The sequence below is a fragment of the Alosa alosa genome, chromosome 17, assembly GCF_017589495.1.
Source record: "Alosa alosa isolate M-15738 ecotype Scorff River chromosome 17, AALO_Geno_1.1, whole genome shotgun sequence".
Classification (NCBI taxonomy): Eukaryota; Metazoa; Chordata; class Actinopteri; order Clupeiformes; family Clupeidae; genus Alosa; species Alosa alosa.
The window spans coordinates 19,754,005-19,777,045 of record NC_063205.1 but is presented as its reverse complement, the minus strand read 5'-3'; the positions used below and the strand labels follow the sequence as shown (position 1 = coordinate 19,777,045).

Below are 23,041 nucleotides of genomic sequence, written 5' to 3'. Positions count from 1 at the left end.
AGGCCACATGTGTGACTTGAGAACATACCCTCAACCATATGGGACCATTAACCAATCAATCATGAAAGTAAATATACAGAAAGCTCCATAGTTTGGGGACCAGCCCAGACTAATACACACATTGAGCCTGAAGAAGTTTTGGACAATTATCAAACCCACTTTGATCAATACGGTGGGTTACGTAAAATAAGAATTGGCGCTGGGGCAAAGTCTTTCCACTGGCACATGTTGACAGTCTGAATGAATGTCATGAGGACAGATGGACTCATGGAGTCATCAGGTCATATTGTGTCTTTTTGACAAAGGTTGTACAAAAAGTCATGTTTTTACATGTTTTACCGAATCCACTGAATGCTCCAGCCACCTTTGGGATCCTCTTGTTGAGAATTGAGGGGTTGGGGGTGGTGCAAGGAGTCTCAAACTATCCCAGACCTCCCCTCCCTCTTAAATACAGCTGTAATGTAGTTCAAGCGCTTTCCAGTGCTTTGATGAACTGTTTGTTACACTAAGCGTCCCATCCACAATCGATTGGTAAAAACAAACCTTTTCGACCCAAAGGTTAGCTTGAGGGTGCGAGGCTAAAAGCCCCTCATGTCTGCATTACAGCATTAACTTTCCACTCTGTACTTTGATACACTGTACACACTAACAGGACAGAAAGAGGAAGGGCAAGGCAGAGAGAAAGGTCATATTTTCTGATCACCAGACCTTCATGCACTCTCAAGGTGCTTTAAACACAGTCAATCCCTCACGTGTGCACGCCCACACGCACACACCAACACACGCACACATGCACGCACGCATGCACGCACACACACACACACACACACACACACGTCATCATCATCATCTGCACTTCCCCTGCTGAGCTCTCTAGTGCAAAGTTATAAGTGATACATTTTTTAATATAACATGAACTTTATTACAGTTTTTCTCAGTCGATTTGGTGCATTCCTTGAATCATAATTATAGTGGATGGAATCCACCATCTTGAAATCTCCTGGCTTCTTTTTCTTCTTCTTCTTCTTATAACCTTTTCTTTATACCTTTTCAAGAACGAATGCGACTCTAACCGCTTAACGTACAGACATGTTGAAATAACCATGCTGAAGGTCTGGAGTGGGGCAAGAGAGTTATTATTTCAGATTTCTTTAAAAGTTTATACTTTTTGAGAAATAGGGGATTAAAAATGTTAAAAAGCTCATTTTCCCTCCATAGACTTGAATGGCTGTGATGTCATAATGGCCTAAAGCCAGCTGCGCTCCATAAGCTCCCAGAGTAGTTCCCGGGCTAATCAGAACACTGGCACAGGTGTCACCTATGAATCCAACTGTCTCCGCTTCAAATGCATACAATCTGGCGCTCCCTAAAACTACACATCCTGTTTAAGTGTTTCCCGTGTGTCAAAATAAAAGTCACAGCCATATCTCATGCTTTGCGCATTATATCTCCAGAACGGCTTGACGCATATGCTTCAAATTTGTGTTTGTATGGACTCAAAGATGAAGTGAATTGATGTTGGAGGTCAAAGGTCAAATGTCAAGTTCAAAAACACCTTGAGTGTTATATCTCAAAAACGGCTTGACACACAAGGTTTTTTGGTACGAGGGTTTGTATGAACCCAAAGATTAAGTGTGTGGCGATCAAACCTGACCACCCCTATAATAAAATAATATGATGAAAACATGGCGGCTACAAACGGGAGATGGTCAGTGTCTAGGGATACCATTCGTTCCGTGATCTCCTTGCGCTGTAACTGTCTTATCATTGTTTGCAGGAGTCACGCAACGTGGGTAAGCTAGTAATTTTGTGCGAGTTGTTTGGTCCTTTGGTGTGCACTCCACGCTCCGTGATCTCCTTACATTAGAACTGTTTTACCATTGTTCGCAGGAGACACGCGACAGTAGCGAGGTTGTAGCAGCTGGCCCACTTCTCTGTGATGTCCCGTGCTTTTTAAAAGCGCTCTTGTTGTTTAGTCGTGAGCGGCACGACTTTAAGTTGAATAGATAGATTACCTAGGCTACTGGGGAGGGTTTCCTTAGGGGTTTTCCTGGGGATTATTATTTTGTCTTTTGGGGATATTTTTATTTCTACATTTTCCTTTCCTCCGGTGCCGGCCTGCCTTTATTGTAATCTAATCTAAACTGTAAACTGAAAGCAATCACGTTTGTCCTCTAGTTTTGGAGAGCTTTTCTTTTTGTTACCGTGATTTTGCTATTTATTGTTATTTTGTATTTATTGGTTTATCCACACTGGGAGCTTTGAAGCAGTCGGCTATGTTATAGTAGCCAATTAGTTAGGCCTATAGCCTAAACAAAAGGTCTTGTTTGTGCTGCACTTGAGTAGCTTATAATAGCAGCATAATTTGTTTAACCTGCTACTGTATACTGTTTTGAATTTATTGTGGCCTTAGGCTGAAGAGGTATTTTTCGACCGAAGATATTTTTCCCCCTTGTTTTTGGACCTTTTTGCGTCTTGCCTTTTGCGTTTTTTGTCGAGGCAACCGCTTACCGCCTCCTAGTGGCCTGACTTTAAAAATAGGCTGAATGGACTGCTACTGCTGTTGTGGTTGTTTGTTTGCTTGTGTGGTGTTCATGTGTGTCTTGAACAATATATTCCATTTTGAACATACCTGTTTGCATTTCTTGAAGTCTTTTTAGTTAAAGAGTTAAAACCATTTAATGTTTTGTGGTGCTTTATAAAGCCATTTAGTTATTATTTCTTAATTTATCTTCACTCTGTCTGAGTGGTGGTGGATAAATCCACCTGGCGCCCAACCATTACGCTACCCCTATACCGCCACAAGTGATTCAATGTTTTTTTTTTTTCAGGAATCTCCCACCAACATTAAGTCAGCAGCTTTCCATCCACTACTGTAATTCCTCTGGCATTACATTTCTAGTTTGTGTTTTTTACTTGAATGGAGTGTGTAAAACGACTCGGCTAATCAAGTAAGCAAGCAGGCGTTATGGTGCTTTCTATTTGTCTTGTAATTCATCGTACACCCACTCGTAGAACATGTACGAATGAGTGGCTATAGGAACGCGTTTCTCTCAAGCCACGAGGGGCATTAGCAGGAGGCTAGTCATTGTTATTGTAATGGGTAATTTACACTTTCCAACTCTGGCGGCGGATTTACGAGACAAATAGAAAGCACGGTTAGCTTCAAACTTGTAGCTTAGCAACATACTCGTAGATGCTACGTCTAGAGAGAACGTTAAAGTTTAACTCTAGCAATTGTTATAATATTGGTATTACGCCGAGTAAGTTCATAACTTGATTAAGCGATAACGGAGGATTCAGTAGGTAAGTTATATTACATTAGCTAGACCTCGGGAATGCACTTCACACTCAAATTGCCAGCCATAAATGCACTTGCTTAACTGATAACAAGTTGTCAATGGTTATTTATGCAAGCTTGTGGAGCCTAAACAAGACATACCTAGGCCTAGCCAAATTTATCCTGGTTGTAGATAAAGCAGGATATTAATTTCCCAATATTTTGCATTTGGCTAATAGTGGTTTACTGAAGTTTAATATCAATTGAAATACCACTGAAATCACGTTGATCTTTAGTTTGGTTGTAATTTCAACATTGTTTCAATATTCATTTTAGTGGAAATAGTGCAAAAGTGATGTAGAATAAATGTTGCAGTGCGACGTTGATTCAATGATTTTAACGTTGACAAAGTAATGTTGATTTTAACATAGATTCAATGACTAAGAATATATACAGTCTATGGTTGAAACAATTTGTTAACAGAGAATGTCTAATAAGGGGAGAACCTTCACTCTCGGAACTCTTCCGGTGTGGTACTGCATCTAGGGGCGCTCGCGGGCGAGTCCAGAATGAATGGAGGTCTATGGAGCTGTACCCCTCAAAATCCACTTTTCTCGGGATATAATTTTTTTCAAGTAATTTGAATATTGTAATCGAAAGGGGAGACAAAGACAATACACTTGGTTGAGTATTATATTTTTTTAAAATCACTTAATTGTTCTAAAAAGCCTTTCAAACGTCAGTGACGTCATTTATTAGCATGATCATAGCATAGCATAGCATCAATGCTAGCGTGTTATGGGCAACAACGACCCAACCTGTAAGAAAACGAAAGGACATGACTCCCGGATTATTTCACATTTGATTGATAATCCATATCCATTTTGCGAAAAATAAAATAAAATCTGAGGGTTTCAGTTGTTAAATAGGTGAAAACAATAAATGTAGCCATGTAGCTCCATAGGACCCCATGTATTTTGGACTCGCCCGCGATCGCCATCTAGGTGAACTCTGGTGAACTGCAGCCAAATTCAGTTTGTATGGGATTAATAGAGAGTGGGGAGGCTCTCCGTAGACGGGCTCTGTTGTTAAGCAGTCGCATGAAATAAGGAGACTACAGACAATTTGGTTTTCAATTCAACTGTTAAACTAATAAAGTTAATTTTCAATGTATGTGACTGCTATGTGAAATTTCAAATGCTTAGCCTACGCATTGCATTAGGTCTGAGCACCACTGGAGAAAACATTAACATGCAGTAGCTAATGTTTAACTAAATTAAGCTAACGTGTGCTTCTAACTTAGCCACAAAAGGCTGATAGGCTACATTGTGCACATAAATCATGATAGGGAAAAGACATTTTTTTTAAAAAAACTATCGGTTACAATCTCCTAAACTGCCGGAGTCGTGTACACGCAAGGCGTAACCGATAACAAAACCTCAACGGTTTCACAAAAACCGGCATCGTGTAGACGGTCCCTAATTGTTAGCTGGGTGCAGAATGAGCAGTCATCAACACCAACTGAAAGCCCTGTTTTGCAGGTAGTCTTGCATTGCATACAATTAGGTTTTCACTGGACTTCATTTTCCAACGGCCAGCTTTCGTGCTTGTGTCACAACTTCAGAATGGCTTGCTTCAAATGTGGTGTGAACATTTGTATGGACTCAATGATGAAGTCAAATGTCAAGGTCAAACCCACCTTGAGTGTGATATCTCAAGAATGCCTGACACACAAGGTTTTTTGGTACAAGGGTTTGTATGAACTCAAAGATTAAGTGATTCAACACCACCAACAATAACCCAGCAGCTTTATATCCACTATTGTAATTCCTCTGGCATTACATTTCTAGTTTATAATATAGTTCCCTGACCAGTAGGATCGGCTGAAGTGCCTTTGAGCAAGGCACCTAACCCCTCACTGCTCCTTGAGCACTGCTGTAGCAAAGCAGCTCACTGCTCCGGGTTAGTGTGTGCTTCACCTCACTGTGTGTTCACTAATTCACAGATGGGATAAATGCAGAGACCAAATTCCTTGTATATGCCAGTATACTTGGCTAGAAACCTGATTTACATTTACATCATCTTTGCTGCTGTGGCCATTCATGATCCAATCAGCAACATATCAGAAATACTGCAATATATATATATATATATAAGTCACGATGCCATTGTTTACGTCAATATAGTCAAACTGTTTTGTCTGTTTATGAGAATTTACTCTGTTATTTTGTCAAAACTACAAAGTTAAACATGATTGTATTGTGTGTAGAAGGGGTTGTTGACATTGTGACAGTATAAAGAAAACAAAGGCTTTTACAGCATTGTGCATTCATTCAATCTTTATTTATTCTCAGAGGTTCATTGAGGGTAGTCCTCATTTTCAGTGAAGCCGAGATTTCACAGTAATAATGGAATAACAAGAGATAATTGTGGAAAATAAAACAAAATAAAACAAATAATAAGATAACCTACATACCATTACAAAGGAGGAAGGGAAATAAAAATACAGAAAATATTAATAATAAAATAACATTTACATAAAACAGGTACAATTTGACATAGGAAAGTTTGTGATTACAGATTTGAATTGATTATAGGAAAGTAGAGAGTTCATTTTTATGTTACATTGGAGATTATTCCAGGATGTAGGGGCACCATAACAAAAGGCAGACTTTCCCAACTCAGTGTGGATATGAGGAACCTTAAGCATCAAACAGTCATTTGATCTGGTCTGATAGGGACCAGAATTCCAAACAAGCATGTTTGAAATATAACCTGGTCATTTTCCAACAATACCTTTGGAAATAAAGAGATACCAATGATTATGTATCCTTTCAGTCAAAGATGACCAACCCACTTTACCATAGAGGACACAATGATGAGTGCTATAACCATCACCAGTAATGAACCTCAGGGCAGAGTGGTAGAGTCCAGTGGCCGGTTGCACAAAGCACCTTAAGTTAAGTTTTTCCCTTAAAATCTGATTTAAGGGTCCCTTAAAATAAAAACGGTTGCACAAACACCCTTAAGTTTTCTCCGTAAGGTTTCCTTAACATTTTCCCTTAGTATTTTGGGTTTGTCCTTATCTTGTAAGAAATCCCTTAAACTGTTGCACAAACGACCTTAGTAGTCGAACTAAGGGGAAAAACCTAAGGGACATCTGACTCTACCTTAACCATATTATTAACTGAATTGATGCTGATAAATTAAGTTTATTAACTACTTATGCCGTTTTGTTATTGTGTTGTTGATGTAGGCTAACGTAAGAATTCATGTGGATGTCTTGTTAGCCTATACTTACAACCGGACCCGCGTCACACAGAGCAGGTTGTTTGCGCCATGCCCCTTTTGAGGGGAAAACATTCCCTCAGAACAAGCCAGAGTGAACCGGTAGACATGTACCAACCACACAGCTAAGAACCCCTCCCTGAGTTTCTTTTGCCTACCATGTCCTCAAATAATCCTGACAGAAGAAAATTATGGCTACAAGCCATAAGAAGAGAAGACCGTATGACACTTCTGGTCACTGAGTGGGGTTGTTGCACCACTTCGTAGGCTACTTGGGATACTGAAGAGACGTGTTTTTATATTAATTGAATTAAGCTTTTGTAGGGATCTTTCACGGTCAACGACCGGCAAAGTGGTTATGTATTGAGTGGTCATATTGATTTGTGGTATTTTTTGTTATTATTTATTCCTGCGATTTCTGTACGAATTACGTTTATTGACCCTAATTTGCGTTGGAGTTAATGAGAGGGGTTGTTTGTTTTCCCCCCGAAAGGGGCGGGAACGTTTGTCACGAGTCAAGTTCCCGGATGTGCCAGTCTAACGTATGAGCTTCGGTTCGGTTCGCTAGGCAAAACGTTGGTGCACTGATGACAGTCAGGATCATCTCTAACTTGCCAACTAGTATTGTTCAGTTCATGTATATAACATGCTTTACTTGCTACCTGGATAATTTCTGCGAATATTATTAAGGTAAGATGAGTGATAAGATCATTAAGCTTTACTGTGTTCAGTGGGTTAACTAACGTCATCGCGGCAAAGGCAGTTAGCTGTAGGCTACAGCTGTTGAACAATATCCGTGGAAACTATAGAATTTTCGTGCCGGAAAATCCCTTTCAGTGCAGTAAATCCCTTGACGTTTCTCCTTAACTAAGGACACATTTTAAGGTATTCTGTGCAACACCCTTAAGTAAATCCCTTACCTAAGGAGAAATTAAGTCTTAAGGGTCATACTTAAGGGAAAAAACTTAAGGTGCTTTGTGCAACCGGCTTTAAGTGAGCAAGCAGTAGCATTTCTATGAATCACATCACCATAGTCTAAAACTGACATAAAAACTGCTTCAACAGTTTTTTGAAGCTGTAGAAGAAACCAATTTTTTGTCTCAGTTTTTTTACTAGGATGGCTATATGGTAATTAAATGTGAGTTTGTCATCCAGCCATATACCAAGATATTTGTACTCAAACTCTATCAATGCTGGAACCATTTACAGTGGTCATTTGCAAACCATTAACCTCAATGTTCCTTGCTCTAGTAAATAGCATATATTTAGTTTTCTTTTCATTTAGTACTAATTTAAGATTCATGAGAGCTTTTTGAAGAACATTAAATGAAAGCTGAAGATTATCAATGACAAGTTGAATAGAGTCACCAATACAATACAAAATAGTGTCATCAGCATAAAGGTGGACTTGACAACCATTTAAGGAAGAGACAATATCATTAATATAGATAGTGAAGAGAACTGGGCCCAAAATGGACCCTTGTGGAACACCCTTTGTGATTGGCAAAAACTCTGACTTTTCCTGACTTCACACACTGAAACATCTGAGATAAATAATTCCAAAACCATTCACATGCCTTATCATCCAAACCAATATTATGTAATCTTTGTAAGAGTAAGGGATGATCAACTGTATCTTTTGACACATCAACAAAAAGGGCAGCACAGTGCTTCTTGACGTCTAAGGCAGATATTATATTATTAGTAACTAATGTGGTAGCTATGATAGTGCTGTGGTTTGTTCTAAACCCACATTGTTGTGGATTTAATATTTGATGACTTGAAAGAAATGACTTGAGTTGGTTATTAACCAAAGATTAAAAAATCTTTGACAAACAGGGTAATTTGGAGATTGGACGGTAATTATTTAAATCATCTCTATCGCCCCCTTTGTGCAAAGGTGTCACATGGGCTAGTTTCCATGCACTAGGAAATATGCCCATCACAATGGAAAGATTAAATATATGCACTATATGCTTTGTGATAATAGGTGCAGACAATAGGTGCAGGAAAAAGGATCTAAATGATCTCCAGTAGCACTCCTAGTGTCAATAGCTTGTAATGCCTCAAACACTTGCACTTGTAATGCCAGTAAAACACCCCTTGGTCAGAGCTGTGCACCACTATACATCTTTCATTACATCCTGATGTTCCTGTGTGTCAGGTCACATATATGCTAGACAGACTATGACAACTAGTTCAACACATTTGCATGTAATGACACAAGCGATAATATAAGGCCAATTTATTTTATGGGGTAGGACTATTCAGCAAAGAACCAGTATTATAACAAGCAATTGAACATTTAAAAAACATAAGACTTTTGTACAAAATCAGGTGTATGGATGTCTTGTCCATTTCAGAGTCCCCGCCTTGACGTAGGCTACTTTCCCGTTAGCACTAGCGTTCCGCTGCAAAACTTGCACCCACAGAATGACTTCAAATGGTCCTTTCCGAAACTAGTTACTTCGCCCTGTCCCTAGCCACTTACACTTTGTTTGTGTGTTGACGTGGAGGATCCGCCATATTTTTTGCATGACAAAAAATGAATGACACTTAATGACAGAAGTCATAAACGTTTATGACTTGTTTATAAAGTTTATGACACGTTTGTGACAGTGTCATGTCATAGTTATGGACATTCTTATGTAGATATCTTCAAGTAAAGTATTACCCAATAAACATATAGCCTTAACTCAAAACAGCGTTTAGACTTGTCATTTTGATCTGTAAAAATGTCACATGCAGCCATGCCTAAATTTTGCTTAGCCTACTGCACATAGGTAGGTAGGACATAGGCATATATATCATAATTATTCAAGCAAAACCTTAATAATATTCATTATACAACAATTGGGTTCTATGGAACTATTTCATTTGTTTCTGATTGGCCGAGAGACGTTCCATGAGTTGGAATATCCCTGGACATTTCAACTCAGACTTTGCACAGCTAATAATAAATCACTCCGCGATACAATGCGATTTGACACAATGTTCTCATCCCAGCTCTCCGCTATTTTAAGCAATGGGTTACTCCTTAGCAAACCATAATGAAACAGTGCTTCACCACATCTGTGGATTAAGCCACACAGTCAACTCAATGTAAGTAAGATAAACGAGGATGCTAATTGTTCTCAGCATTGCCAGCATTGTGTAGGGCCTATAATATGATTGTCACTTGGAGGAGACTTGTAGATAACTAACGTTAGCATAGTTAGCTAACCGCTGCTAACGTGCTAGCATCGTGTCAGAAAAACAAATGGGGCTGTGCACAGTAGTCTAACATTTATTCACCATAAATTAATAAAGTTGAGTGGTTCTGCAATGTAGGCTATGTTTCCGTTTTTTTGCAGTACCATGTCCCATACATGACATGGCCCAGTGTCCTTGTAACATGCATGCAGCAAAGCTAGATATGAATGTGATTTCAGCCCGACTTTCAACATTTCTTTCAAGAAGACACGTAAACCACAAAGACCCGTAACGAGGGATCTGGAATGTTGGTTACCTAGCAACCAAGACGCTGAAAAGGGAACTATTTTTTGATGCGTACGAACAATGTCGAAATTAACATTTTTAAACAATATTGGGGTGTTTTCAGATTATTTAGTTTGTGGTAGAATTGTTGTATAAAAGCAATATAGCACTCCTGATCGTGCGATTGGTCATGGATATTCCCAACAATATGAATATTATACAACAATTGGGTTCTATGGAACTATTTGTTTCTGATTGGCCAAGAGACGTTCCATGAGTTGGAATATCCCTGGACATTTCAACTCAGACTTTGCACAGCTAATAATAAATCACTCCACAATACAATGCAAATATTCTATAGGGCTTTGACACAATGTAGCAATAACCTTTAATTTAAAATTAACTTAAAGTACTCATAATTTAAAAAAGCGAGTAGCCTTTGCAATTGCAGACCGATTTCCCTAAAATAACTTTTCAGTTAATATATGAAATGTCGGATGATGAGGAGGAACAGACAGTCAAGCAGGAGGAGAGTGCATCTTCATCCAGGTGTGTCTCCATCAGTATGTATCAAAAAGAGCCGGCACGAAAGCAATACTGTTAGCAAACGTCATGGGCCGTTAACTGTTTTAACACCTGGTTATCTGAAATGAAGAGAGACATTCATTTGTAAACCATCGCCGAATCCAATCTCGGCGCAATAGGCTACTGCAAGAATTTTATGCCACCATTAGAACAACCAAAGTGGAGCTATATGGGATCAGTAGCTATGCCGGACTTCGGGCAGGGCTCAATCATTTTACCCCCACTCGTTTATTTTTAAAACAGGATGAAAACGGCTGTTCTTATTTCACTATGTCTTTCAACAAAGACACAAAAGACCACAAAGACCCGTTGGAGAGGGATCTGGAATATTGGTCACGTGGCAACCAAGACTCTGTCTATTGAAAATGAAATATTTTTTGATGTATAAAAAGGAAGTTGAAATAAACATTTGGTAACAATTTACTTGACAGTATTAGCCTGGCTAGCGCCACCACTTCTCAATGAGACGTGGTCTGGGAACCAAACGTTAATTTTCTCGTATTTGAAAAAAATGCCCAGATCCGTTTATTGGGTGCCATGTCTATCAAATGCGTCTGTGCATAGCTCATCATTGTCTTGCTTTCCCCCTTGTTCTGTGATTGGTTCCCTATCTCATGCGAAAATTTGCTCCATGGTCTCCAGGCTGCCTTAGCAGCGTGAATCAACTCGCGCGCAAGGCAGCATGGGAACACCCAGGCTATGACAGTATTGACATAAGAGTGACATGACACTGTCGTGAACACATGACACTGTCATGACACATGAAACCTAACCCTAACCCTAACCCTAATCCTAACCTTAACTTGTTATGACAAAACCGAATGTCACTTAATAACCTTAAGAAGCGTTATGTCATAAACGTTTATGACTTGTTCATGACACGTTCATGACAGTGTCATGTCACTCTTATGTCGACACTGTCAAGTAAAGTGTAACCAAACATTTTTTAAACAATAATAGGGTGTTTTCAGATTATTGAAACTCTTGCTATATTGCTTAAGTATTTAATTTGAATGCTTAGCTCGAATGATTTTTTTCCCTATCATCTTATTTTTAAAGCAGACATCCCTGTGGGCATGTAATTGGGCTACAGGTTTTCTACAGGAATGGCATGTTTGAACGGGCACTGCACTAGTATCTTATGAGCCAAATATCCCATATTTCACACACCAATTGTCTCATGTTCTAGTTAGTTAGAAACTTTATTATACCCTTGGGGATTTTTTTTCTCAGTAAAGTGATGCATTAACACATAAGACATGTTGTTATCGGCCTGTTCTAAATCTGTTTTGACACAGTAGTTCATGCATAAGCATAAAATGTATTGTCCCTGCTCAGACCCGCTGGGCAAGGTACGGCACCATCATCTTGGTCTCTCATCCATCATCTTGTGTTCTCATCCATCAACATAATGAAGGCAGAGTTGTGACGGTTCGAATCTGTGTGTTGTCACTAGCTCCAGGTTCAAACGAGTTCTTTGATTATAGTCATACTGGTCTGTGTGTGTGTTAAGAATGTCTCCAACCCACCTTTCCCCTTCCTGGTAGACATAAGGGTCTGTGTCATGTCTGCCAACATTTAGAATTCAAATACACTTCCCCCTAGTCATATGTGTGTTTGTGTGTGTGTATGTGTGTGAGACCATGCACATATGAAGAATGTGTTAAAAAAAAACCCTGATACCCCTTTATCGCTTTAAATGGCTGAATGATTAAAGTAGTGTTTTTGCATCTCTCTCTCTCTCTCTCTCTTGTGTGTGTGTATGTGTGTGAGTGCATGGTTTAGGGCAGACAAGCCTTGTGTTACTGTCTCGCCTTTGGTTGCAATTAAAAAACAAAAATCTGACAAACTTTTCATTAATGCAGAAACCACCCTGACTGTATGGACATCATGAAGCATACTCTGGGCCAGAAATGACCTGTGTCAGAAATTTTGTCACTGGTGACTGGGAAAAACAAGTCACAGAACTGTCATGGATACACCAGAAGACTTGACTGATTGACTCTGCCCCCTCTTCCCCATGATTATGAAAATTGAGGCCATGCCCAACACAAGCAAGCTCTCTCCTCTCTTCAAACACTCTAATTAGGCCTACACACACACACACACACACACACACACACACAGACACAGACCGTCATACTTTTTTCTCCCACTCTCATGCACACACAACACAGCAATCAAGTTTAAGTAAAAGTAGCCCTTACAGGTTACACAGTTTTATATGTTTCATGCTACAATTTACCAATGATCTTGTAACTGGTTTGTCAAATTCAGAATTCAGATAAAACATGTTAAAATGATGATTTGTCAATACCTTTTCCATGTAGGCAGGGGGATCACAGTAGCCAAGGTGCAGCATCTCTTCTCCAATGTTCACTTTCCGCAAAACACACCATCTGCGCTGAGCAATGAAATGCGCAAAATGGGGAGAAAATAAAATGGGGAATGTGGAAAATAATCTTCCAGCTGCGCAGAGACGGGGGTCTCAGCGTCCCGAATATTGAACGCCTCTACACTGCCACCAGGTCAGGCTATTTACTCAATGTGCTTAACAATGATAACCAAACCATTAGAGAGCTGGCACACAAATTGCTGTTTTTACAGTGCAAAAACAAAACACCCAAAGCTTCTCACAACGAGCCCTATTTTCTCTGATTAAAGCTAAAGTGAAAAGTCAAGCTGGAGCCTTGTAGATCTATTACCTTGTCAATAAATGTATTGGGTAAAGTATTTGGATGTTGTGTTGCCTTTACCTTTAGATCCAAATTTCCAAAGATCCAAAAAATTTAAATGTGAGTGTTAAAATGTGAGCCCATTCTGTGTGTGTGCCTGTGCGTGTGTGTGTGTGTGCATGCATTTGGCATTCATTTTGTGTGTGTGTGGCGTGTGTGTGTGCGCACATGTGGGTATATTTGGCTTGAATCTAGTCTTGTGTGTGTGCTCGTGGAGAGTAGCTTGGCTTGGGTGTTCATCTTTAGATCTGGGGGAGGGGGGGGGGGCACAAAGCTTTAGGTCACCAAAATGCTAACTTTGTTTTCCTGTAAGAAACAACCAGATGGCAAGATCATAGTCTATTTCAACCCTTTATGAACTGACTGGGAAAAAAATGTGCTTTCTTTCCTTCATACTGATGATATGTTTCAGCATGGAAACGCACAGTACAGTACTTTTGTAAAATTATACGTGCTGTACCTCTCTTGGTGGGTGGTTATTTTATACAACATGTATATCCAATCAAACTATTTATATCTTATTGGGTGAGCAGCATTCTATGAGTGGTGGAAGTTTGTGTCTATAAAGTAATATGACCTGTGTTAGGGGTTGCTAAAGGATATCCCCTTAGCTGTGATTCGGCCTGGACATTTCACATTGAATGTCTGTGTTCTCTACATTTCAGTTTGGGGAGTTTGCAAATGCTTCACCAGTTGGTGAGGTTGCGAAGGGGATTTTCTTGACTGAAATACTTGGACAAAATCTCTGATTTTGCCATCTGGTGTCAATAGGAAGATGTTTTCTAGTTAATTTGTTCTGCTACATTTCTTTGGTGTATTGGTGATGTTTTGCAATACAGATACCTTGGAAGTTTCTGCTGTCTTTATCTGTGTGTGTTTGCCTCTGTTTATGTGAAAGGAATGACAAACAGCTATGGGATAGCAGAGCACCTTGCAAGTTGTCAGATTAAAGAAATTCCTCCAAAGTGAGAGTATTGGAATGGGAACTTGTGATTTTTGTAAGTAGTTTATGTCCTGATGTTTCTGTTATGTGTTCTTCCACATATGAGATTACTGTTGTTATTTAATTCTGTTCCTGTACTGTCATTGTCCATATCTGTGTGACTATGTGTTTAGAGATAAGATATTATTTTGCAGTGTTTCACTGTTCTGTATAGGTGCATCTCCTGTGTCAGGAATTATCTGCTCCGAATTGACAGGTTGGCACTAATCAGGGTCTCATTTATTGTGGTCCACGTAAAATGAGATGACCAACGCCATCTCCCGTCAGCCTGGAAGGATACTTAAACCCTAACTATTTCCTTGTCTAGTTAGAGCAGCTGATGGATCTTTAGGTGAAGCCTGGCTGTCTCTCCTTTGATGCGCATCATTGTAAATAACACTAACACAGCAGAGTTCCTTACCTCTCTCTCAGCAAGCACAACTTTATAGTAGACCTAGCAAAATGGTTCTCACAAAAGCGAGAGGCTTCCTGTTTCCTGCTCATGCCTCCAAGTTCACACAACTTTCTTCACAAAGTTCTTCCAAGTTCTTCATGCAACTGGAATGGTGGTGTAGTGGTTCAAACATGGGAGATCTGGGATCAATACCCGACATGTCTGAAAATCATACAGTTACACTTATTTGAACAAAAAAAAAAAGTTCTGATACATTTAGTGATCAGTGTAAAAATGTGATTTAGAATATTGTCAAATCTCCTATTGAAACAAGTTAGTTTTTGCAGAATACAATGTGCACTAGTGTTACGACTTAATTACAACAGACACAATTGTTTCTCAATTGTTTATTTGGTTTATATGCATAAACCATTTATTTGTATATGAATCATTCAAAAAGTTGTACATTGTTGAATTTATATATTAATCATTCATAAATAGACTACATAGCAGTCAGTCTACACAGGCTAATATGTGTTTGTCTGTTTGTCTGTCTCTTGATGGTCTGTGCAGTGGAATAACTTCATGATTGACCATAATGAGACAGAAAGTGTTTGTAATTGAGTATGTAGGCTACAGTATCTTTCCACTGCATAAAAATTACTGATTTAGCAAAGTGGGTAAAACCGCCAGTGTAGCCTAGTGGCTCTTTTGTAATCTAGCAATCAAACTGTTTATTATGTAGGCTATACTGATTTCTGAAATTGTATTCCTAAACATCTCTAACATGTGAAATAAGAGTTACCTTAGATTCAGTACTGAGGACAAGCATTTAGAGACAACCAAAGTCTCTAGCCCACATTTTCTACCGCGATTCTACTGCGAAAAAATCATATGCTTTGTTTGTGCTGATGCAATAATAGTTGTACATATGCATTGTGTCTTCAAGTTGTTTGGGGACAATAAATCAATTAAATCAATATCTTGATTTAATACGAAACTAGAAGCTACTTCTTCCATTTCATAAGCTAACTTCATACTATGTAGCGGGTAGGGTGGTTGAGACGGGAAGTGCAGCTTGAAGGCGGCCCACTGGCACTGATTATTTGGATCAGATGGCACAAGTAGCGCGTCCTTTTAAATGTGTAGTGAGATGTGGACAGGAGGACAATAGTGTGGTGTGCGTTGATGAGTAAGTCTCTTGGAGTGTAAGCTGTGCAAACAGGAGAATCTCGGCCTGGTGTCTGTGCGTATGGTGACCAGTAAATGGTACACTCAGTTACAAGTCTACAGAAACGCATAATAGCGAGTAGCGAATCTACACAGGTTTGCAGCAACAAGCAATCCTGACGCTGCATTTACATTGATAGTCTGGCGTTATAATTTACTTGCCTCGGGTGTACTGTGGGGGTAAGACTGTGTTAGTGGCAGGCTAACACATACCGTTGGCTTGCGCTAGCCTAGCACCTGCGTACTCTGCAACTAGAAGGACTGTTGAAAACAGTCTCCACTGATAAATATCACACTTGCTAACTTGGAAATGAGATATGTCCAAAATCCTGAACCATCCCTTTAATAGGTAATCTGAGTACCCAGAAGTTTGCATCATGCTGAACGAACATTTAATAGGTAAAAAGTTTAATGGATGTTGATAGAAAGTTTAATGTATGTCGATGGATAGTTTAATGGATGTTAATAGATAGTTTAATGGATGTTAATAGGCAGATAGTTTAAAGGATGGACAGATGAATGGCTTGAAGTAGATGGATGGAGAGAAAGTTGGATAGAAGATGCCTTGTAGCCTATCCTTGTTGAATGGAGAGAGACAGAGAAAAATAGAAAAATAAGCTTTTTTTAATATCTGAAAAAAGTATAAAGTTAAAGTGAAAAATGCATTGCTCAAGTGTCCTTTTCAAATCCTATATTACAAAGTTTGAACAAAGTTTCTATGTTAAACGGTTCAAGCTGAATTAAACAGACATTTGGGTGCATCAAACTGACAACAGTGCAGTGCATTTCCAATAGCAAACACATGATGCAAATAAGTGTATCACAAACACAATACATTAGAAAAGTTGTGCTGGAATGAGATTACTTGTAAAGGCAATACATTTGATTTCATTTCATCCTACAGTCAAATAAGTCCAGTTCAATCTATATTTGATAATATGCTTTGTATGCACCACCTATCTGTAAGGGACTGTATTCTGTGGCTAAACGGTTGATTAACCTTAATTTGGGATTTGTATCATGGCTGTGGCCCCTGGTGTAAATGGAGGTCTGCCTGCCTGGTCATACAGGTCCTCTGCCTATGCTCAGGTCGGCTAAAGGCTTTAATCATTATTCAAAGGGGGAACTGCTGACACCCAAGATAGATTAGAAGCAGGTTTAAAAAAAAACAAAAAAAAACATAATTACCTGCTTGAGCAAGGAAAGGAAAAGGGCACCAACTTTCATTATCATTAATAGGAAACCTCACCTCACACCTTGTACATGAAACTTATCAGAAATTAGTAAGAACTTGCACTCCAGCTCATAATGCCTCATGATGTCAGTAGGTTGAATTCATATTTCTTGCTTTCTCGAGACCATGGAGGACGAAAACATATATAGATATGGATATAGTCTTTCAAATGGCCTCCTCTGAAAGAAGGCAACATATGTGCATTTAGGTCAAGATACCGTACTTATCTGCTGTCAACTGAACATTTCTATGATTCTGATATGCCCTCACAATTGCACCAAATAATATAAAAAGGAGGTGGTACCAAATAATTTGATAATATTTATTGGAATGATTTGAAATTATATCATAACACATTTCAAAAGAACAGTGGTTATTTCACTTTGGATTTTCAACTGTGTTTTTCTCAAAGGCGAATATGGACCTGAACCTGTTGATTCTCAGTTGGTGCTGTTTAACTCGAAATAAATTAGAGCTCATTCCTAGGATTTGCCTCATATATGTTTGCATAATATTGGTGAACAGTGATGGATAGTCAATAAACTACAATAAATGGATAGTCACTGGTGTACTATTTGTCTTTTTCCTCTACAAGTGGATCATACTTACATGCAACAGTAAACAGCAATAATTCAGTATTATTGTGGAGAACCGGTGGTAGGTTCCAATAAACTGTTTTGACAAACAATGCCAGCTTATTTCACACAAACCAGCCTACTGTAGAAGGACCCCACAGGGGGTGGATTTAAGCAACCGCTTCACTGATCATCATACCCATCAGCTATTTACAAAGAAGAAAATGTAGAGAAAAAAAATCAGAACTAACAAACAAAGCAATTATCATATTTACTATATGAAAAACACAAGCACAGAAGCCTGCCTGGAGTGAGCTGGGAGTCAGGCAGCGCTGGTGTTTTCTGTTTGGTTGCGCTGCGCTGACTGGAGGCCTGTTTAATGGGCTTTCGGTGAATGAAGTCATTATTTCGCTGCCCCAGTGCGAGCACTGCGGTAATTCTTCAGAGTCCCTTTCCCGAGGACGAGAACGAGCATGTGTGTTTTTTCTTTCATCAAGGCCACATGTGAAATTAGGTTGGGACCCAGATAGAGGTGGGATGTGTGTGTATGTGCATGTGTATGGTGGGAGAGTGGGGATAAACATGATGCTGCACAGGTGTTTGTTTGTTTTTTACACACACATGCACATACACATAAACACACACACAAATACATACAGTACACACATACACACATGCACACTCACCACACACACACACACACACACAGAAACAAATACACACACACACACACACAGACAGACAAATACACACACACACGCACACACACACACACATGCACATACACACACACACACACACACACACTGTTGCATCAATATATGATTGTTATATGATATGTACATGATATTAGTTTTTTTTTACAGTCCATCCTCTTTTTCCACCTTTCTTTTGTACAATCTCCAAACTACTGTACTTGTTGTTTATCTGTGGCCTATTCACCCTGCTCTATTACTGTACTTGTTGTTTATCTGTGGCCTATTCACCCTGCTCTATTACTGTACTTGTTGTTTATCTGTGGCCTATTCACCCTGCTCTATTACTGTAATGATTCTTCTTTCTTTTTCTCTGTTTACACACGTTTTCAAAACTCTGTGTCTATTTTTCAAAACTCCACACACAAAACCCACAATTGCTCACACAAAATGCAAAATGCCTCAAATCTCCAGCAAAATGACACACAACATTCAAAATATCAAAAACACATCTTTAAAGCAAACATTCGCCTCACATTACAAACACTTTTGTCATAATATGACATTTTGGATACATCATGTACACACTGTTGCTCAAAACCTTAAGCTCTTCTGTCTTAGGCTTTCTATATGTATTTCCATACAAGAGTGAAAGTTACGGTATCAACAAAGAGAAGTTGAAACACACAGTAAAAATGCAAGCAATATTATAACCAAAAATAGTGATTTTTCCCAAATAATTTGCTGTTCTTGAATACAGTATTTTACAGCAAACAAGAAAAAAAAAAAAAAAGAATACAGTGACCACCAGATGTACATGGAGTTTTGAAAACACTGATTTTGTTTTTTCCAAAGACAAGTGTGTGTGTGTGTGTGTGTGTGTGTGTGTGGGGGGATGGGGGATTCATAGGCCTATAGTGTACAGTATGTATTCATAGGCCTATAGACCCTTTCAACTGCAGAAACAAACAATTCTACAGTAAAGCGTTCCTAAGGCATTTCTGGAGGCACAGAAAAATGTATTGAGCTAATGGTACTGTAACATGGAGACAAACAAAAATAGAGTAAAAAGACACATTTTACATAAAGTCAACTTTTTGTAGAACATTACTGTAAGCTAAAGTCTGATTACTGTAATTTTCTGCATTGGTTCTGAATAATTTAACCCGGAAATCCTCTAGGAGCAGATTGAAAGGGTCCATACCTATATAGAGAGTATATCTATTCATAGACCTATACTAAGGCAATGATTTGATGGTGTTCAGTAAAGTAAAGAGTGTTTGCACATGTGAGGAGAAAAAGTGAAGCACTGGTGAATAAGTGAGGCATTTTGATGGGTTGTGTTTGAAGAACGAAATCAAGTTACTTTCTGTTAGATTTTTGTGTGTTAGGTAGAAAATTGTGTGTGGTGTTTTGCAAAATGTGTTTTAGTCAATTGAAAACTGAGTCAAACACTGAGAATTAGTGTATGGTTTTGCAGATTTGGTGTCGGGTTATGATGTTTTGGAGGACATGTTTAGAAAATTGTGTGACAAGCAAAGATTTAGTGTGTAAGCAGTTGAAAAAAACTGTAACTGTCTCTCTATCTAGCTACCTATCTTTTTCTTATTTTGCTTCTAGTGCACTTGTCATTCACCCATGCCCTCCTTCCTCTCTCTCTGTATTTCAAACTCTTGTTTGTCCGCTGTGTGCAGGTGGTGTAGAGGCGGCCGTGTGACCGTGCAAGCTAATTCCTCGCTCCGCGGGAGGGAAGGCATGGTACGGCTGGAGAGGGATCTCTGTGCAGGTCGCTCAGCGCCGCTCTCCGAGAGCCTGTTGACTCACAATCACTTGGGGGAGACCGGCAACCCACACACGCTGAGAAAGTGTGTGTGTGTGTGTGTGTGTGTGTGTGTGTGTGTGTGTGGGGGTGTGTGTATGTGTGTGGGTGTGTGTTTGTGTGTGTCAGTGAGTGAGGGAGAGAGAGAGAGAGATACTGAAGCCCTACATGCCAAATTTTGCCGATCTGTATTAAGTAACTAAAACACGCATGTAGGGCAGAACCCCTTGGCCAGACGGACCTGCAGAGCAAATCCCAAATTTGCCGGAGGTTTGTCTGGGTTTCCCAGGCTACTGTACATGTAGGGCAAAATTAGGCCGTTATCCATTGGCTTTACCTATAGAAAAAAAATCTATAAAATTCTGGATGCACCTGGAATCTAGTCCCAATAACACCCTCCAGTGTGAGGCACTAAAATCCCAGGAACAGAACCAAGAAAAGAGTTCCCTGTGCCAGCTGGCAAAGCACAATACAAATTACACAACATGCTTAGACCTGTTCTGCTTCCAAACTGCACAATCATCCAGCAAGCAAAAGAAAAACAAACCAAATCTATCTAACCCTAAAAAGATATTATGTATTGGCAGAGTATCTCATCTCTGTCAGAGATACAAGCAGAGGCACATCCTGGCCAAGTACAATGGCTATCCTCTCAGGGGAGGGGCCTTTAGTTGCCTTGGCAGCAAAGTATATTTCACTATGCCATAACCTGAGGGACACTAGTTTAATGTAAATGTAAATGGGTTTAACATGGACACATGTAGACATAAACAATATAATTTTGACATAAACAATGTAATTTTGTCTACATGTATGGCCAATATATGTGTGTGTTTATGTATGTGTAGGTGTATACATTGCATACATACTGTACATATTTTTTGGCCTCCATCCTTTTTTCATGTTCTCTATTACCTATAGTCAATTTTAAGTTTAGATGTATATATGTTCATACACATCTAAATATCTTGTGCTATGCATTATTCTGACAATACAGCACCTATGAATTGAATGGAATTGAACTGATAGAGAGGGAAAAAGAGAAAGAGAGTCTGTATTCATGTGAGAGTGAGCTTCAGGCATATGCACAGACATCGAATGCTTCAGGCATGCCATTAGAGACCCACAACTAGCAACTGCCAAGTTGCCTCATCAGTGAGAGGGAGAGGACAGCATATGTTGGCTTTAAATGAAGAGGTTTGAGGGGCCATTGACAGAAGCCCATCTAAAATATACATACAGGCTAGAAGCTACATAATTCAGCAGCTGGAAGCGGGCTGAATTTCCCCCATGGGGGAAAAAGGATATTACATTTTAATTACCACTTGCTCATATCTTACATTTCACACGTGCTGTGCTTTCACTTCATGGCCATATTCTAGATGTTCCTTCCTTGCTGCCTAGGGGCAGTAGTAGCGTAGTGGCTAAGGAGCTGGGCTAGCATACAGTAGCCTGAAAAGTTGTGGGTTTCCATTCCCATCTTCCACCATTGTGCCTTTGAGCAAGGCACTTAACAAGGAAGTTTATTGTCACATGCATATAGTTACTGGAAGTAAGAAATGCAGTGAAATTATGTCTGGTGTCAGCCTATTTGTGCATTTATGGGGGGGGGTAAAAAGTGCAGTAGAAGAGGGGTTTAGTAGATTAAGTGGCAAGGGCTGCATAAGAAAGGTGGGGGAGGATTGGGATTGGGGGGGCACCAACAAGGAGCACCCAAGAGCAACAGGGGCAAGGAAAAACTCCCTTACCAAGGAAGAAACCTCAATATAATTGACATACTATATGTAAGTTGTGCTGGATGTAAGCATCTGCTAAATGTAATTTAATGTAATGCTGACATGCTAATTATCTGTATGACTGGGGTAAGGGGACACTCAGCATTAATTAAGGATCTCCTGTTAGAACGAACTCCCTCAAATTAAATAGTATACGTTTTAGAAAACCAAAGTGTACAAGTAGTAAAGTTCTAATGAACTCTTTTGCTGGTGTGAAGAACAGATATTTAGCAAAATATGACACAGAACTGCAATGACGCTGAACAAATAAGATAGCTCTGTTGAGACCAGGGCTTCTTTTAGGGCCTCTACGTGTTCTGTGGGACTTTTTATAAAGTATAAATGGTGCTTGGCTGGAGCAATATTATTATTTGTGTGTGTGTGTGTGTGAGTGAGTGAGTGTGTGTCAGGATGTGTGAGAACAAATTGGTGCGTGTTGAAGTTTGGGTGTCTATGTGTGTGTGTTGGTCTTTGTGTGTGTAGGGGTGTCCATGTGTGACAGTGAAAGAGGGAATGTGTCAGCAACCGGCTGCTTAGTACGTCTCTCATTCCCTCACACTCTTTCTACATCTCTCACTCTCTTTCTACATCTCTCACACTCTTTCTACATCTCTCACACTCTTTCTACATCTCTCACACTCTTTCTACATCTCTCACTCTCTTTCTACATCTCTTACACTCTTTCTACATCTCTCACACTCTTTCTACATCTCTCACTCTCTTTCTACATCTCTCACTCTCTTTCTTTTTCTTTCCTCCTCTCCTTCCCCCACTCCTTCTCAGCTTGCCCTCTGCATATACGTGCCATGTGTGTGAACATCTTCGCCCCCCCCCCCCAAAGCTGATAAAGTTAAAAGTACTTAATGACGGAGCTGTAATTACTCCTCCGCCACTCTACCGATCCGCTAGGCACCGAGCGCACTCCTCCTCCCAGTCTGCTTTATTTCCCTCGCTCTTATTCACCACATTATT

At 39.5% G+C, this 23,041-nt stretch overlaps 1 long non-coding RNA gene across 1 annotated transcript; it reads left to right on the top strand.

Annotated features, from left to right (window-relative positions):
- The first annotated feature begins 7,227 nt into the window (after positions 1 to 7,227).
- Positions 7,228 to 20,605, top strand: LOC125310151. The gene is made up of 4 exons (XR_007196252.1): positions 7,228 to 7,258; positions 12,496 to 13,158; positions 14,264 to 14,363; positions 20,170 to 20,605. It is a non-coding gene; the product is annotated as an uncharacterized LOC125310151 (long non-coding RNA).
- Positions 20,606 to 23,041: the final 2,436 nt, after the last annotated feature.